At 44.4% G+C, this 19,592-nt stretch overlaps 1 protein-coding gene across 1 annotated transcript in view; it reads left to right on the top strand.

The window, feature by feature from the left end:
* The window catches only part of LOC109892495 (bone morphogenetic protein receptor type-1B), a 119,679-nt gene that overhangs the window by 46,925 nt on the left and 53,162 nt on the right, over positions 1–19,592 (top strand). Inside the window, exon 3 of the mRNA XM_031826381.1 lies at positions 15,130–15,206. The gene's annotated coding sequence lies outside the window, so the exon portion shown is untranslated. The remainder of the gene's footprint in view (positions 1–15,129; positions 15,207–19,592) is intronic.

Genomic DNA, 19,592 nt, shown 5'->3' with positions numbered 1-19,592 from the left:
AAACTCAGCCAGTCTCTGGCTTTGCACTGACGTAATCACACACATGCACAGACAAACACACATGCACATACACACACCTCTCCAAGGAAACAGTCATTCTGCTACATGGCAAGACCTGGTAGCAGCCAGCAGGTAGTTGGTTATCTGTCATTGATGGATCGTGCCTCTGACAGCCTAATGCCAATCTATTTGCTGAGGAGGTGGCAGGTAGGATGGCCTCCTGCAGAATCACCTTGCTTAGGCAAAGCTGTAACACTTGTTGAGTCTACAAACTGTCTGCAGAGTGGAACAGCTCATTTAGAATGCATGAGAGGAGGGATTTGTCAGTAAGCCTGTATTGAATAACTCTAGACACAGCACCTCTGGTGATTTGACTGTGTCTCACAGACAACATAGTGGCACACATAGAGACACACTGGATGTGTGGAATAACTTAGATCTCTGCTATTACATACAGTTCTATAGACATACTGTACACATGCAATGCATGCTACAACAAATGTCCCTCCTTTCTGGAAGTGTCTGCCTTTGAGTTGGCGGGCACTTGCACTCTTAAAAGGGTGTGGGTGTGGAGAGAGTGGAGCGGTGTGTAAGGAGCTGTTAATCCAGTTGTGGAACTGTACTTACATGATGCTTTATTTATTGTGATGCTGCTGGTGTTTGCATCGGCGGGCCCTGAGCCTCTGGGCTACTGTTGGTGCTGCCGGACGGTGAGAGCTGGGATACAGAAAGACACAGTGATGTTACATACTGCACACTGATAAAGATCCTGAGTATTTTGGAGATGCAAAGTAAAGTGTGTGTGTGTGTGTGTGTGCGTCTCAACATGTGTGTGTATACATTAGCTTCTGGCAGAGTTCCTGTTAGCGAGCAGAGGGTAAGCACTGTGTTCTGCGTTGTGCAAGAGTAATGCCTGATTTAATCAAACAGTGTTACAGCTTTAACTGCTGTCTGTCACTCCAGCATTCTGTTAGCAGAGAGATGAGGCTTTTCAGGGACGTGCTCAGGTGTGCTGTCAAGGTGCTGTCACCACTTCATTGAGCCAGTGTTAGGGAGAGCTACAGGATATATGAATGGGATTAGAGGGAGTGAGGGGAGAGGCTGAATATTTTGGTGATTTCAGTGCTTAAGTAAGTAGTGGCTGTCTGTTAGAATGTTGCTGGCTGTGGAGGAATGTGAGGGGTTGAACTGTGGTAATGTGTTTGGCTGGCAGTTGTCCAGTTAAAGACACAGAACAGCAGGTAGATATCATATGGGGGGGGGATGACAGAGGACAAAGACAGGAGTGGGACTGGGCATCCAGTCAGAGCGTGTGATTGCATTCTAGTTTTGTTCCATGAGATCACAGTAGTGGCAGAGGGAGACTTAGACTAGCAGCAGCTGTTGGGTCTGTCTCTGCTCTCTGGTTACAAGCTGGCACTGCCCACACATTGGGATGGGTAGAGAGGCACGTCGCAGAGTAGGCTAACACACTGAGGGTGGGCATGGGGGGTTTGTACAGACACAGCATGCTTGGCAGGAGAAGAGACGGATGGGAAAGGAGGTGCGAAAGAGAGACCCCCCCCCCGGTCATAAGACACGACACACAGCTGGTTTCTCACAATGTACAGTATGATGTTTGTGCCTTGGTGGAAACATATTGGCAATGTAGTCGGTATTTAAATCACCATTTTAGTGTGAAAACCTGACAATAATAATCATTGACACATCCGAATACCCAGACTAGCCTACTACATACTGTATACAATGTACTCATTGCCGCATACTATTTAGCACATACCATTTAGTAAAAAGTATACAGTATGCCGCAATGCCATAGCGGCTCTTGACTGGCTGAGTAGGGGGGGCATGGCCGAGTGTGCGTGGATTTTTCCAAATTCAACAGACATGCATCGCATGAACTATCCTGATAGTAGCTCATTTCCAATTTGATTCATTTCTCTAAACACTGAATAGAATAGGAATGGAGTTATAGGCCTACTCAGGCTGGTTATAGGCAGACTATCACATTCGACCTATACCATAGCCCATCTATCCTATTTAAAAAGGTCTGAAGATAGAAACAGATCATTTGGTTCCATTTCAACATACAGTGGGGCAAAAAAGTATTTAGTCAGCCACCAATTGTGCAAGTTCTCCCACTTAAAAAGATGAGAGAGGCCTGTAACTTTCATCATAGGTACACTTCAACTATGACAGACAAAATGAGAGAAAAAATGAAATGAAAATTACAGGCCTCTCTCATCTTTTTAAGTGGGAGAACTTGCACAATTGGTGGCTGACTAAATACTTTTTTGCCCCACTGTAGATACAATTCATCACTAACCTTTGATGATCTTCATCAGATGACACTCATTGGACATCATGTTACACAATACATGTATGTTTTAATCGATAATGTGCATATTTATATCCAAAAATCTCAGTTTACATTGGCGCCTTACGTGCAGTAATGTTTTGATTCCAAAACATCCAGTGATTTAGCAGAAATACTAATAATAAACATTGATAGAAGATACAAGTGTTATTCACATAATTAAAGATAGCCTTCTCCTTAATGCAACCGCTGTGTCAATCCAGTCAGAGAAATATCCGCCATTTTGGAGTCAACAGAAGTTAGAAATAACACCATAAATATTCACTTACCTGATGAGCTTCATCAGAAGGCACTCGCAGGAATCCCAGTTCGACAATAAATGACTGATTTGTTCCATAAAGTCCATCATTTATGTCCAAATAGCCACCTGTTGTTAGCGGGTTCAGCCCACTAATTCATCTTCATGAGGCGCAAGCACTTCGTCCAGACAAAAACTTGAAAAGTTCCATTACAGTCCTTTAGAAACATGTCAATCGATGTATGGAATCAATCGTTAGGATGTTTTCAACATAAAGCATCAATAATGTTTCAACCAGAGAATTCCTATGTCTGAAGAAAAGCACTGGAACGAGAGGTAACTCTGTCGGGAGCGCGCGTCATGAGACCAAAGCACTCTGCCAGACCATTGACTCAAAGAGGTCTCATGAGCCCCTCCTTTATAGTAGAATCCTCATTCAAGTTTCTAAAAACGGTTGACATCTAGTGGAACCCGTAGGAAGTGCAACTTTATCCATATCCCACAGTGTATTCGATAGGCCAAGCTTTGAAAAACTACAAACCTCAGATGTCCCACTTCCTGGTTGGATTTTTCTCAGGTTTTTGCCTGCCATATGAGTTGTGTTATACTCACAGACATCATTCAAACAGTTTTAAAAACTTCAGAGTGTTTTCTATCCCATACTGATAATAATATGCATATATTTGCATCTAGGACAGAGTAGGAGGCAGTTCACTCTGGGCACACTATTCATCCAAATGTGAAAATGCTGCCCCCTATCACAAAAAGGTTTTAAGCACCTCTGTTCGAACACCTCTCCTGTCCTTGATCCATACCACATACAGCCATTTGCGGATCTTATCAGTGTCCATGTGAAAGATAGTTATTGCGAGGGTGGAAAATTTGTTAACTTAAAAAAATAAAAATTCAACACCCATGTAAAAGGCCTGCAAAGCTTACAGATTTAAGTCTAATAGCATGAGATGAAAATAGACTAACATCACAGTGTGACATATTATTTTTTATTTTACCAGGTAGGTTTGACTGAGAACACATTCTCATTTACAGCAACAACCTGGGGAATAGTTACAGGGGAGAGGAGGGGGATGAATGAGACAATTGTAAGCTGGGGATGATTAGGTGGCCATGATGGTTTGAGGGGCAGATTGGGAATTTAGCCAGGACACCAGGGTTAACACCCCTACTCTTACGATAAGTGCCATGGGACCGTTAATGACCTCAGAGAGTCAGGACAACCGTTTAACGTCCCATACAAAAGACAGCACCCTACACAGAGCAGTGTCGCCAATTACTGCCCAGGGGGATTGGAACATTTTTTAGACCAGAGGAAAGAGTGCCTCCTACTGGCCCTCCAATCCCACTTCCAGCAGCATCTGGTCTCAGGGGACCAAGGGATCCAGGGACCAACCCTGCTTAGCTTCAGAAGCAAGCCAGCAGCGGGATGCAGGGTGGTATCAATGCATGGTCAGTGGACATTCTGAACCTTGTTTGAAGTCATTAGGTCACATGACCAAGGAGCTATTGAAATTTGAAATGTGGAAAAACTCATGTAAAATCTTGTGAGATGAAAATGGACAAACTAAATGGTGTGCAATGTGTAGGCCCACTAAGTGGAGATTCTGAACCTTGCTTGAAGTGAGTAGGCCACATGACCAGAAGCTATTGAAATTAGAATGTTTGAAAAATGAATGTAAAAATGTGTGAGATGTAAATGGACAAACCAAAGGGTGTGCAATATAGAAGGGTATTCAATGGACATTCTGAACCTTGTTTGAGTTAAGTAGGTCACATGACCTAGAAGCTATTGAAATTCGAATGTAAAAAAAGTTTGTACTTTGTTTACACTCCCTAAATAATTCAAATTGGAAATCGCTAATGCTCCTCACATTTCCACATGTTTATTAGAATTGATGTCCAAATCATGAAAATAAGATCTGTGCAATGTTGTGCGCAATATTTCAAACATGATTACACTTATTTGGAGTCTGTCGCTCAAGTGATTTGAAAGCTATTGAGGTTTGAAAGCACGAATATCCAACTTGAAACTGTCTTTACCTTGGTTAAAAAAAACGTACGTTTTCAAAGATATAGCCTACGATGCAATACTCGTGATAATTTTAAGAACAAAAATAACTTAAGCTACATTTGAACACCACTGCACAAGCTTCGCTATTCGTCATCTTCCCAATTAAGTAGCCTAGTTTAGTTTGTTTTGTCTACTTGAAGAGAACTAGGGCCTATTATTTGCAACCCACATCTTCCAATGCATTGTTGAAAAGTGTGCATCGAATTCTACTAGATGAGACAAAATGATTAGGCTATGACATATTGACATTTAAACCATACTCGGTTTTTAAAAATTCACATACTGAGAATGCGTCAAGCGCGATTGCGTGGTTTCCCCGTTATTCGTTGATTTTGGTAGCGCATGCCCATATCTAATTGATCAGCTGGTGTCAAAGCGGATGAGTATGACATCCAGGCATTTAAAGTATACTAGATTTATCAAATGCCACAAACTATTAAACAAAAAATGTCCGCATACTCAAACGGCCAACTATTTAGGACGTAAGTATCGGTATTCGGACACAGCCAGTGTTTTATCGGAAGAGGCAAGGGGAGTCTCAGATTGTTCTGGCAATTCTCACATAGGATCTTCATTGGGAGGAAGGCTGTTTAACATGCTTTTACATTTGTATCACAACTATTTGTTTGAAAATCATGATGACATTGTCAATTTCAAGCCCCTTTTAGACCTATACATGCTTCTTGTAAGACTCTGTGATATGTACATATACATGATACAGACAACATCTTGATGTCATTATACTCCTTATAGTGTTTTCTCAAACATCAAGTTTGTCTAGATTCTGAAATACACATTTTCACATTCATTTAATCACCCCCCAAAAAACATGAATCTCTCAACTACACTTTCTGTAACAATATACTCTTCAAACATGTCACATTTCCAGAGTGGGCATTCTGGTACTTTTAATGATATGACCCACTTTTATACATAGAAATTGACGTTATAGTTCATTAACCAATCACAGCCCTCCTTTATAATTGCACATTCAGCAAGTCACCAGCAGAGGGAGTTTACTTTGAGTATATTGTTCCAAACAATAGGTCTCCAAATGAACTAAATCAAAACGGGTAGTTTTGAGATATTAATATGTTTAGTAATGAATAATTAATGTGAAATTGTGTTTCAGAATCAAGACATACTCAATATGTTAGAGCATACTATTAGGAGTATAATGACACCAAGGTGTTGTCTGTATCAAGTGTGGTTCACAGATCATAGGGTCTTACAGGAGGCATGTATAGGTCTAAAAAGGGCCTACAATCGCTACTTTCATCATGATTTTCTTAAAAACATGCTTCCTCCCAATGAAGTTAATATGTGAGAATTGCCAGAACAATTGGAGATACCAAATATATGTTCCGTTCCTGTATGTTGAAAGAGATGCACAGGTAGACTCATAACCCGCAGTCACCGCGGTTATATCCACAGGGTGGATGGGTTTAGGGTCATTAAATATTGTGTGCATGAAGGGCGGCGGGTTGAATAAATAGAAAACAATACCTTTAACATCCATAAATCCAGTGGTCACCAACCTTTTCTGAGTCAAGATCCCTTTTCGCAGTCAAAAAGCAAGCTGAGGGTCATGCTGCTATCAAGACAACTGGGAATTCGGAAAAAAATAGATAAAATCATGACGTCAGTGGTCGGAAAGTTGGAGCTCTAGAAAGAATTCCGAGTTGGGTGACGTTTCAAAACTATTTTTCACAGTTGCCTCTCATTTCTTTCTGAGTTCCCAGTTGCCTGGGAACGTGACATTAGTCTCAGCGGAGGGAGGGAAGACGCAGGAGAGGGTCTGCCTCTCACGGTCCCTGCTCTCTCCTTCCTTTCCTCTGGTGAGACTTACCAGAGTTAGGGGAGTGGGACACAGTGTTCCATCTGATGGTGAAACTCAAGTCTCACCGCATCTGCCTCATGCACAAATCCATGTTGTTCTTTCTTTCAGCATCAGAATGTGAATGTGAATGTGAATGCTCAATTAAATACCATCTGTAGAGGTGCTCTCTTTATCAGCATTATAAAAGCTGATAGCGTTTCAACCACATAAAATATGCATCCAAGCTGAACTGAAATCTTATCAGAAACATGTTGGGTCATTTTCACAGCTCTCTATTTCCATACAAACAGTCAAACTGATGTAATTTGGAAATTTTGCAAAACATTTTCCCCCGTACAAACAGCTGACTCTTGCCCCACTAGTGTATATGTTGTGTGATCTGCACCTGAGGTTTACTCTACCCAAGGGGACCAGACCTGCCAGCTGCCTGCCACTTGGCACCTGTGCCCACCTAGCCTGCCATCCTGCCCATATGGTTTGGTCTGATATCTAAGTCACACAGACTCCATGTGATGCCTACAGGGACATTGCATTCCCTTACAGTTTGGTCATGTGTTACGTAGACTGGGTTGGGTTAGATTTTCCTTTTTCTCCCTTTTTTGATGTTTACTATCCCTTGTGTCCAGTACGTGTTGCGGCAGACCTATTCTTATTAACAGAACAGCTGAATATGCTAAAAATACTGCGATTTTGTCATGACGTACTCCAATCACCAAAAGCATCCACTTTGAATCTGCTCTGTGATAGGTCAAATAATGGTAGAAGACGCATGACCAGAGATCTGTCTGAAGTAGGCGAGCTCACTACAGCATTCACAAACCTTGTATCCATGTGTGTCCACATCACCACATGTCCTCTTCCACTATCTCTTTGTGCTACTTCCATGAAGTCTGCAGTTTGATGCTATCGGTACACATGGCCGTATTCAGTGCCATCAGTTTCCTTTGACATCTGGGGAAATGATTGTAAGGTATGGAGTGAGGAGACGTATGGAGTGAGGAGAACGTATGGAGTGAGGAGAACGTATGGAGTGAGGAGAACGTATGGAGTGAGGAGAACGTATGGAGTGAGGAGAACGTATGGAGTGAGGAGAACGTATGGAGTGAGGAGAACGTATGGAGTGAGGGGAACGTATGGAGTGAGGAGAACATATGGAGTGAGGAGAACGTATGGAGTGAGGAGAACGTATGGAGTGAGGAGAACGTATGGAGTGAGGAGAACGTATGGAGTGAGGAGAATGTATGGAGTGAGGAGAACGTATGGAGTGAGGAGAACGTATGGAGTGAGGAGAACGTATGGAGTGAGGAGAACGTATGGAGTGAGGAGAACGTATGGAGTGAGGAGAATGTATGGAGTGAGGGGAATGTATGGAGTGAGGGGAACGTATGGAGTGAGGAGAACGTATGGAGTGAGGAGAACGTATGGAGTGAGGAGAACGTATGGAGTGAGGAGAACGTATGGAGTGAGGAGAACGTATGGAGTGAGGAGAACGTATGGAGTGAGGGGAATGTATGGAGTGAGGAGAACGTATGGAGTGAGGAGAACATATGGAGTGAGGAGAACGTATGGAGTGAGGAGAATGTATGGAGTGAGGGGAATGTATGGAGTGAGGAGAACGTATGGAGTGAGGAGAACGTATGGAGTGAGGAGAACGTATGGAGTGAGGAGAACGTATGGAGTGAGGGGAACGTATGGAGTGAGGAGAACGTATGGAGTGAGGAGAACGTATGGAGTGAGGGGAACGTATGGAGTGAGGGGAACTTATGGAGTGAGGAGAACGTATGGAGTGAGGGGAACGTATGGAGTGAGGAGAACGTATGGAGTGAGGAGAACGTATGGAGTGAGGAGAACTTTGGTCCATTTGTTTCCAGAATGAACCTGGACAATGTAACAGTGCCCACTACCTTCTTTACAACCTGCTTCTCCTCCTCACTCACACAGATATGTCATCTTATTTCCTAATGACCAAAATATTTTCGCTGAAACACTAGTCGAACTACTCTCACACCAGCTATTATAACAGTAAACTAATCCTAAGTAAACACACCCATTCTACACAGGTAGGAAGAGTATGTGTATTATCCTCTAATGATGTATATAGTGACCGTTCAAACATAGGCATAGCAGGACACTGTGGTCTCTTCATGTTGTGTTATATTGTAGTGCAGCAGGCATGGTGATATATAGAAATGAATGAGACACTCATGCCAGCCAGTTTCCAGCCCTCACAGCCAACTGTTAAGAGTGCAAAAAAAAAAAACAGAACACAATTATTCAGTGGAATTCAATGCGCTGCCATGGAATCAGAGTGGGTTTTATGAGTATACACAAGTGGTGCCTGGAGTGGAGAGGAAAGTACCCCTCCAAAACCAGAGGTAAAAAGAGGTGAACTTCAATGGAGAGGTGTCAGTCTACTATATTAGGATGACATCACACTGATAAGTGGTGCTCTATTAAGAGTGGTATATATTGTCAAGGGAGTCTGGACCTTTCATTTGATATAAACTGCTTGCGGAATTTTGATTGTTGATTGATATTGATCAGAGTTTTATAGAAAGCAAACATGAAACTTAACTTGTTTTAACTTACAGCACCAGCTAGCTCAATGCCTTTACAAAATATCATGTGTGTGTGAACATTATATGTTTTCTTAATAACTACCTAGATGCCTTTAGAAAACAATAGTATTGTCTGTCTCATAGCATGACAATGGTCTTCAAAAAGTAAGTGAAAGTTTGCATGACGTATAGCCTGACATGAAGAATGCATGTGAACACAATAGAGGCAGTTTTAAGAGAGTGGTGTGATGGCTGTGTGGTAATCTGATAACAACAATATGAAAATGTCATGAATTGTAGGTTATTTGTTGTTTTAAAAATCGAAATGTACAGATTTTAAGGCTGTGTCATTAGATTTGGGATGGGGTGGGGCTGCCAGAAATTCTGGAGAAAAGAATTGGGTTCCCCAGAAATTCTGTCTGAAAAAATGAGGTCCCCGCTAAAAAATGTGATTACCACTGATCTAGAGAGACTATATGAATCCAGGTTCCAACTGTAAGGCTGTCAGAGTACTTAACGTTGCTTGTTGTAGCCTTTCCCATATATTGTGCGTCCTGTGTATAGTAACTCTTAGCGAATACACCAGTCTCTGTCGTGTTTTAATGACTCAGGATGTTTTAATACCTGAGATAAGCAAATGTCTTAATGCCTGAGCAATCAAATCAGGGGATGTAATCACTCCAAAGTCATGTGATTTGTTAATCTCCTGTGACAGACTTGTATTGCATGAGAGTCTAGATTTGGTTCTGGATTCTGAATTCATTAGCTGTTAGCCTGCTTAATCAAATGACGTTTTTTTCGGTTGCATTCTGTGTATCTGGAAGGACAGAAGGCGGTTGCCTCAATGATTGCAACTCACCAACTACTATACAGCATTATGATGAGTATGTGGTCCTACTCATATCTGTAATGTTTTCCTGAAGGTTTGGCGATGTTTGGCGTTGTAACAAGCACAACTCCAAAGGTGGTTATTGTTCCGCCATACATCTTAATCAGCCACTGATTGAGTGAGTAAACTCCCTAGCTAAGCAATGACTTAGGTTGATCCATGAAAAAACAGCACCTGCCTCTGATTGAGAACCATATCCGGCCAAACATAGAAATAGACAAACCAGACACACAACATAGAATGCCCACCCAGCTCACGTCCTGACCAACACCAAAACAAGGAAAACACACAAGAATGATGGTCAGAACGTGACAGTACCCCCCCCCCCCCCCCCCCCAAGGTGCGGACTCCGACCGCACAACCTAAACCTATAGGGGAGGGTCTGGACGTGGACCCCACTCCATAATTGTCTTAGTCCACCTCCTTAGCGTCCCTTGAGTGGTGACCCTCGCCGCTAACCTTGGCCTAGGAACCCTAACAAAGGGCAGGACCGAGGGGAAGCTCGGGACCGAGGGGAAGCTCGGGACTGAGAGGAAGCTCAGGCAGGTTGATGGCTCTGGCAGATCCTGGCTGGCTGGCAGTTCTGGCAGATCCTGGCTGACTGGCGGTTCCAGCAGATCCTGGCTGACTGGCGGATCCTGGCTGAATGGCGGATCCTGGCTGACCCTGGCTGCATGGCGGATCCTGGCTGACTGGCGGATCTAACGGATCCTGGCAGACTGGCGGCTCTGGCGGATCCTGGCGGCACTGGGGGCTCCTGGCTGACTGGCGGCTCCTGGCTGACTGGCGGCTCCTTGCAGACTGGCGGCACTGGCGGCTCCTTGCAGACTGGCCGCTCCTTGCAGACTGGCCGCACTGGCGGCTCCTTGCAGACTGGCCGCACTTGCGGCACTGGGCAGACTGGCCGCACTGGCGGCGCTGGGCAGACTGGCGGCGCTGGGCAGACTGGCGGCACTGGCGGCGCTGGGCAGACTGGCGGCACTGGGGGCACTGGGCAGACGGGTAGCTCAGGCGGTACTGGGCAGACTGGCGACTCTGATGGCGCTGTGCAGACGGGAAGCTCCGGCAATGCTGGAGAGGAAAGCTCTGGCAGCGCTGGACTGAGGAGCTCTGGCGCCTCTGGACTGAGAAACACAACATAGAATGCCCACCCAGCTCATGTCCTGACCAACACTAAAACAAGGAAAACACACAAGAACGATGTTCAGAACGTGACATAGAGCAAAGGCCCTTTAGGGTTTAGAGTTGTGAAACCCAGGTCTTTCCGCTGGCTCAGAGTGATCTTAGATTTGAATGCATTAGATTTAATATAGTCTATCAAGAGTACTGTATTGCTCCAAGAATATCTAAATCAATTTCATGAAAGCTCAGCGTAGAACCAATCAAGAATTATTAAAGTAATGACAGACTGTCATTTATCTTTGTTTAATTGAGTTCCTGCCATAATATGGACTTGGTATCTTCGGTATACCACCCCTACATTGTCACAACACAACTGATTGGCTCAAACGCATTAAGACAGAAAAAAATTCCACAAATTAACTTTTAACAAGGCACACCTTTTAAATGAAATGCATTCCAGGTGACTACCTCATGAAGCTGGTTGAGAGAATAGTGGTGTGCATAGTGGTGTGCAAAGCTCTCATCAAGGCAAAGGGTGGCTACATTGATGAATCTCAGATATGAAATATATTTTGATTTGTTTAACACTATTTTGGCTACTACATGATTATGTGTTATTTCATAGTTTTGATGTCTTCAATATTATTCTACAATGTAGAAAATAGTAAAAATTAAGAAAAACCCTTGAATGAGTAGGCGTGTCCCATCTTTTGACTGGTGCTGAATATATATGCTTCGCTTTCTTAATGAATCAGAAAATCTGCATTTCTTGTTGTTCATCAAAGCTTCCTGGCTAACTCATTGATCCTGTTCTGTAGTATACCCCTCAGAGCTGCATTTGGACATTGTTTTCTCAGCAGACACACAGGAGAGTAGGTGTCTGTTTTTCCACCATGTGTTCTGTCAGAGTGGAGGACTGGATCAGTGGAGGGTGGGACAGATGTGAGTGTGGAACTGTGGATATGTATTTATAGACTTTAGGTTGTTGACTTCATTGTGTTTCAAATGTTGATCAAACTCTGTGAATCTATAAAGTGTTATGTTTGAAGCTATTCATGTGATTAACACAGACTGTACAGGACACAATTTATCAATCTAAATAATTGCATTTTAAGCCTTACAACTCCAGAGCAGAGAGAGAGAGTGAGTTGTACTGTAATTTATTTCTATTTAACCTTTATTTAACCAGGCAAGTCAGTTAAGAACAAATTCTTATTTTCAATGACGGCCTAGGAACAGTGGGTTAACTGCCTGTTCAGGGGCAGAACGACAGATTTGTACCTTGTCAGCTCGGGGATTTGAACTTGCAACCTTCCAGTTACTAGTCCAACGCTCTAACCACTAGGCTACCCTGCCTCCCCAAATACATCTTGTCTTTTCCACAGGGCTGGGGCAAGACCCAAACTGAGCATTTCTCCTAATTAAGGAATGCAGCGTCTGATTGAAAAATGAGCCATTAGTCAGCCAGCAGACCAGACACAGGGTTTCCCTGCCAGGATTTCAGGGCCCACAGGCTTCCCATCGCAGGAGACACTGCAACAGATGGTTTAACACTCAGACACGGTCCTCAGAGCAGGCTGGAAAAGAGGAGGTGGTAAAACATCACCTGTTTTTACAATTCCTATGGACCAGTCTCACCCACAACAGTGGTGACAACGGAGAAACAACAAGTGGAAATACAGGACATGAGTCGGCAGAGAATTGTTCAGTCAAGATGGTGATTAAATAACGTATGTTTGTGTTCTGTGGTGTTTGTCATTACACAGCTGGATAAAAGTGGGCAGTGCCTTTGTTGATGTTGTGTTGTCCTCCAATGGGTTAGTTGGTGCTGCTGGGTTCAGGAAGAGTTCAGTAGAACAGCAGATTGGCAATTCAACAGTAACAGAGTGACACTGAGACAAAATCCAATGATTGCAAAGTTAAACAAACCATACAACTTTATGGACAAGGACTACTTTTAAAGTCCCAATGCAGCCATTTTTATATCAGTATCAAATAATTTCTGGTTAACAATTAAGTACCTTACTGTAATAAATTCCATTAAAATGGGAAAAAAATATTTTTAGGAAAACCTCTTTCTTAAGCAAGAATTCAGCTAGGACTGTCAGGAAGTGTTCTGAGTGGGGAGAGGAAAACTGAAAACTAGCTGTTATTGGCAGAGAGGTTTGGAACTCTCTTTGTTATTGGTCTATTAACAAATTTACAGCATGGTGATGTCACCATGGAAAGCCAAAACTCCCGCCCACACAGACCTGCTGATTAGAATGTCTATATATATATATATATTGTATTTTCAACCAGCAACTACCAGGATATAACACTGATTAAAAAAAATCTCACACTTTTGCAGTGTTAGTTTCGTCAGCTGTTATATAATATCATATAAAACACAGGAAAATTTAATTTTCATGCAATGGGCCTTTAACAATTTCCACAGAAAATTTAGCAAAAACATATTTACTTGAAAAACAGTGCAGATGCAAAGTTTATGCTGTTTGTGACATCATTCTGTTACCAAACTTTGCATCAGCACTGTTCTTTAAGTAAATGTGCATCTGAGGCTGGGTCTGTATCTGTGTCACTATCTAATGAGTTTGGCTGGGGCTCCCATTTTGCAGTGGAACCAGGAGAACATTCTGCTCTGCTGAGAGAGAGGGAGAGAGCCTGGGGAGTGTCAGGAAGGACTATGACCTCCCTCAGTCTCAGTGGGATATAGAGAGGAGCTGTGCCATGTGTGTGTGTGTCCTCACTCAGACAGAAACAACATGGCCACCCATCACTCAGACAGAAACAACATGGCCACCCATCACTCAGACAGAAACAACATGGCCACCCATCACTCAGACAGAAACAACATGGCCACCCATCACTCAGACAGAAATAACATGGCCACCCATCACTCAGACAGAAACAACATGGCCACCCATCACTCAGACAGAAACAACATGGCCACCCATCACTCAGACAGAAACAACATGGCCACCCATCACTCAGACAGAAACAACATGGCTACCCATCACTCAGACAGAAACAACATGGCCACCCATCATTCAGACAGAAACAACATGGCCACCCATCACTCAGACAGAAACAACATGGCCACCCATCACTCAGACAGAAACAACATGGCTACCCATCACTCAGACAGAAACAACATGGCCACCCATCATTCAGACAGAAACAACATGGCCACCCATCACTCAGACAGAAACAACATGGCCACCCATCACTCAGACAGAAACAACATGGCCACCCATCACTCAGACAGAAACAATATGGCCACCCATCACTCAGACAGAAACAACATGGCTACCCATCACTCAGACAGAAACAACATGGCCACCCATCATTCAAACAGCAATTATGAGTGAGTGTGTGTTATAAGTAATCTGTATGTAATCTGTAGGTGAGCTGTGTGTGACGTTCCAGTCATTGTCCTGTGAGGAGGACAGGGTGACTAGAGAAAAGGAGAGAATGATGAAGAGAGAGGATGTGCTTCTGCTTGCTCGTTGGGTTCTAGTCCAGGTCACTGTAAAGCACATTGTGACAAATGTTGATCTGAAAAGGTATTTGTATATAAAATGTGATGAATTAGTTGATGGATTGATTGATGGCTGGAAGAGGAAAGAGAACAAGCCCAGAACACCTCCCCTCCTCACCTTACATTTCTACCGGTGTTGTGATACAATGTGTCTGCAACAACAGCTGTGTGACTCCAGTACTGTGTGGAAAACAGGCTAACATCTTATGGCACAATAATATTTTGTGACAGTCAGCCATGTGTAGCGCAGGCTAAAAATACTTCTCCTTTTCCGTCTCTTTCTTTGTCTCCTTCACTTTGTCCACTCAAACTTTAACTGTCCTTCTATGTTGTGTATTTGAGTCTCTCCTTCTCTTTCTCTATTTCTCCCCCTTTCACTTTGCTTTCTCCCTATTGATTTTATTCCTGATGGATAGCATTGTCAGTTTTGAAGTCTGTCAGAGATGTCATTTTGTTGTCTCACTCTCGTCTTGGGCAGGTGACCGATTCACAAGTTATACATCTTGGTTGTGTGGAATAGCTGGGAGCTGAAAACTGAGAGACACAAGAACATCGGTGAGTGAACCCTCTACTCTCTGTATTACCTCTATTTTGGAGACGGGGCAAGTGGTCAAGGGAACAAAACAAGGATGTGAAGGGTTGAAGTGTAGAGAAGAGGGGTGATTGGCTGGAGCTTGGAGGTGAGAGGCTGGAGCTTGGAGGTGAGAGGCTGGAGCATGGGGGTGAGAGGCTGGAGCTTGGAGGTGAGAGGCTGGAGCTTGGAGGTGTGAGGCTGGAGCTTGGAGCTGAGAGGCTGGAGCTTGGGGGTGAGAGGCTGGAGCTTGGGGGTGAGAGGCTGGAGCTTGGGGGTGAGAGGCTGGAGCTTGAGGGTGAGAGGCTGGAGCTTGGGGGTGAGAGGCTGGAGCTTGAGGGTGTGAGGCTGGAGCTTGGGGGTGAGAGGCTGGAGCTTGAGGGTGTGAAGCTGGAGCTTGGGGGTGAGAGGCTGGAGCTTGGGGGTGAGAGGCTGGAGCTTGAGGGTGTGAGGCTGGAGCTTGGGGGTGAGAGGCTGGAGCATGGGGGTGAGAGGCTGGATCATGGGGGTGAGAGGCTGGCGCTTGGGGTGAGAGGCTGGAACTTGGGGGTGAGAGGCTGGAGCTTGGAGGTGAGAGGCTGGAGCATGGGGGTGTGATGCTGGAGCTTGGAGGTGTGAGGTTGGAGCTTGGAGGTGAGAGGCTGGAGCATGGGGTGAGAGGCTGGAGCTTGGGGGTGAGAGGCTGGAGCTTGGAGGTGAGAGGCTGGAGCTTGGGGGTGAGAGGCTGGAGCTTGGAGGTGAGAGGCTGGAGCTTGGAGGTGAGAGGCTGGATCATGGGGGTGAGAGGCTGGAGCTTGGGGTGAGAGGCTGGAGCTGGGGGTGAGTGGCTGGAGCTTGGAGGTGAGAGGCTGGAGCATGGGGGTGAGTGGCTGGAGCTTGGAGGTGAGTGGCTGGAGCTTGGAGGTGAGTGGCTGGAGCTTGGAGGTGAGTGGCTGGAGCTTGGAGGTGAGTGGCTGGAGCTTGGAGGTGAGTGGCTGGAGCTTGGAGGTGAGTGGCTGGAGCTTGGAGGTGAGTGGCTGGAGCTTGGGGGTGAGTGGCTGGAGCTTGGGGGTGAGGGGCTGGAGCTTGAGGGTGAGTGGCTGGAGCTTGGGGGCGAGGGGCTGGAGCTTAGGGGTGAGAGGCTGGAGCTTGAGGGTGAGTGGCTGGAGCTTGGGGGTGGGGACTGGGGAGTGTGGACCCGAGAGTGGCTGTAGAGTAGGGCACACTAGCCTCTGTTGAGTCCCCAACAACCGGATGTTCCGTTTTTAGTGGCGACTTCCACTTTTGGACATTAACACGATGACACTCCATCTTAACTCCTCCTCATTCACTGGCTTGGTTGAACAGTTCAGAAGAGAACATCCCTGACATTTTCTTTTGTTTTCTTCTCGTCAAGACTAGTAGGGGATCTAGTTTCATGCGTTTCTTTTATGCCTTTTACGTTAGATTAATCGCACGCTGAGTCCCGCTGTAACAGAGACTGGACTATGATTGGTGGTTCCCTCTAGAACCATAAGAGACTTGATCAGGGACGAGCCGTCCCCCCTTTTCAGGCCCACAGATCAATTTCTTCCCCACAAAAAATATTATGATTATTATTTATATTTTTTTGGAACTCAGTCGGGGTCTGAAATTACTGTCGAGAGTTAGAATTTCCGACTGCATCAGCAGTCGGTTGTGCATCAGCAGTCGGTTGTGCATCAGCAGTCGGTTGTGCATCAGCAGTCGGTTGTGCATCAGCAGTCGGTTGTGCATCAGCAGTCGGTTGTGAATCAGCAGTCGGTTGTGCATCAGCAGTCGGTTGTGCATCAGCAGTCGGTTGTGAATCAGCAGTCGGTTGTGAATCAGCAGTCGGTTGTGAATCAGCAGTTGGTTGTGCATCAGCAGTCGGTTGTGCATCAGCAGTCGGTTGTGAATCAGCAGTCGGTTGTGCATCAGCCGGCTCTAACTGCATGTGTGGGTATGATTTCAGATTTTTGGTGGCTCCCAACCCATCCCTGGACTAGAATATGACGCTGTAGGGCAGCTCTGTGAATAAAACGGGCTTGGAACCTCTAACCCTGGCAATTTGAATTGTATACAGATGGGTACACTCGCAATGGCTGCCTGGTATTGTGATGCAATTTCCTTGGTAATGTAGAATGTTAATTCAAATTATGCTAACTGCATGGGAATAGCCTCATGCAATGGAATGTATTTTTTGTAATTTAGTTGATTCAAAAATCACAGCACAGATTGATTGGGGCACCTGCATTTACTTCCTGCTTTCACTTCCTGCTTTGCTCCTATGGGTACACTCACAATGTCCACCAGTCCACTCATTATGCCATAATTGAATGGGGATTGGGACGCCCGTTATATTACTTTTATTTCTATGTCTGTGGTGCCATGATACTGGTCCTTTTGTAGAACCAACAGAAACTAGACTGTGATGCTGTAAAGCAGGGCTCTGTGGTTCAGAGATACTGATCCAGTAGTGTAGTGCTTTTGTGGGGGGTAAATGAAATCATTTCCTCAATCAAAGCTTGTACCGACAGATGTAGCCTATTGAATAGCCTATCATAGAACAGGGTATAGAACATACCTGTTGCAGGAGAGATACCCTCCTGTAGGTTTTCACTCCAACCCCAGTTGTATCTATCCTGATTCATCTTATCAGACAGATAATTATTAGAATCAGGTGTACTAGATTAGGGTTGGAATGAACCTACAGGATGGTAGCTCTCCAGGAACTGGGTTGGAGAGCCCTGTTATAAAATACTATATGCATAAAATGCATCCTCCAATTGCAATGTCTGCCTATGCCCACACATTATTGTCTCAAGAAAATCTTATATTTTTAATACCCATAAACACCGAGTTAGGCATACCTCGTTTCAAAACAGGCCATCATCATTGTCAATCGTGAATGATACTTCTTCAAGTGTTACTGCTGAAACTGCCCCCCCCCCCCCCCCCCCACTACCACTCTCTGTTGTCATCTATGCATAGTCACTTTAATTAATCTACCTACATGTACATTCTACCTCAACTAACCGGTGCCCCCGCACATTGATTCTGTACCTGCACCCCCTGTATATACTGTTGTTTTTTACTGCTGCTCTTTAATTACTTGTTACTTTTATCTCTTATTCTTATCCCTATTTTTTTTAACTGCATTGTTGGTTAGGGGCCCATTAGTAAGCATTTCACTGTAAGGCCTACCTGTTGTATTCAGCGCATGTGACTAATAACATTTGATTTGATTTGATTAAATCATAAATTATTCCTACATAAAATTGCGGGATATTTGTTTTAAAATCAAGCTTTTGCTGTGGTGTATGCATGCGTCTCAAAAAGATATAACCTAAATGCATTACTTCCTCCAACTTGGCCCAATTCTCATTTCCAATTTCCCACCCTGACATACCAAGCTAGAACGGGCCCGGTGTCTCAAACCAATAGCCAATAGGCTAAGTGTTCACATATCGTTTCTTGGTTCTACTGCGCAAGAGGGGGTCCATTGTGTTTAATGAACATCAAGGCAGACACACAGTGAATTTAGATGTTTCTTCTCAACGTTCTGAATGGCCAAAGTGGTCAAGCCTCTGACGGGCCTCCGCAGTGCACAGGCGTAATCTACAGTTCTTCATCATTACCGCCACCGCCAGAGAGAAGACAGGGAGGAAACCCCCATTTACCTACCCCTAGGCTGCAATACATATTTATTTGGTTTGTTGTTCTATCGTTTTTCATGGGATTTTAGTGGTAATTAAATAGAATTTATCACAATATATTTTCCAGAAATAGTTTTACCAGCTCTGCACTACGGCAGCACTACACCCTGTACTGGACCCTCTAGAACTAACAGAGACTAGACTATGTTTGGGAGGCCAAGCGTGACGGATGGTCCTAAACCTACTGGGGCACAGGGGGGCAGGGCTGTGTGCCCTCATTGTGGTTGGGGGCAGAGAGTATGCCCATCTATCTATCTCTCTCTCTCTCTCTCTCTACCTTTTTTCTCTCACTCTCTCTGTTTCTTGTCGCACACACACAAACACCCATACTTGCGCACACACACACACACACACACGTACAAATGTATATGTACACTTCACACATTTTTATCAGGACATGAATTAATGCACTAATAGAAAACCCGTCTTTTTGAGCCTCTGTCTCCGTCATTAGAAGTTATTTTGGGCAGCAATACTATTCTTCAGAACAAAATGTTGTTTCATTTATCTGGCTAATCTAACACGCTCCAATTACCTCAGTCTTATATTTCGGTGTGTGTATTGTTTTTGATAGGTTTGACACAAACCACTTTGTCCGTTGACCAAACTCTTCCCTGAACTCTCCTTGCACTCTGGCTGTGCTCAAACATTCCTACACGCGCTCACTGCACACAC

Source organism: Oncorhynchus kisutch, linkage group LG6 (assembly GCF_002021735.2).
Source record: "Oncorhynchus kisutch isolate 150728-3 linkage group LG6, Okis_V2, whole genome shotgun sequence".
Classification (NCBI taxonomy): Eukaryota; Metazoa; Chordata; class Actinopteri; order Salmoniformes; family Salmonidae; genus Oncorhynchus; species Oncorhynchus kisutch.
Note: the sequence above shows the minus strand (reverse complement) of the source record. Positions and strands in the feature narration are given on the sequence as shown.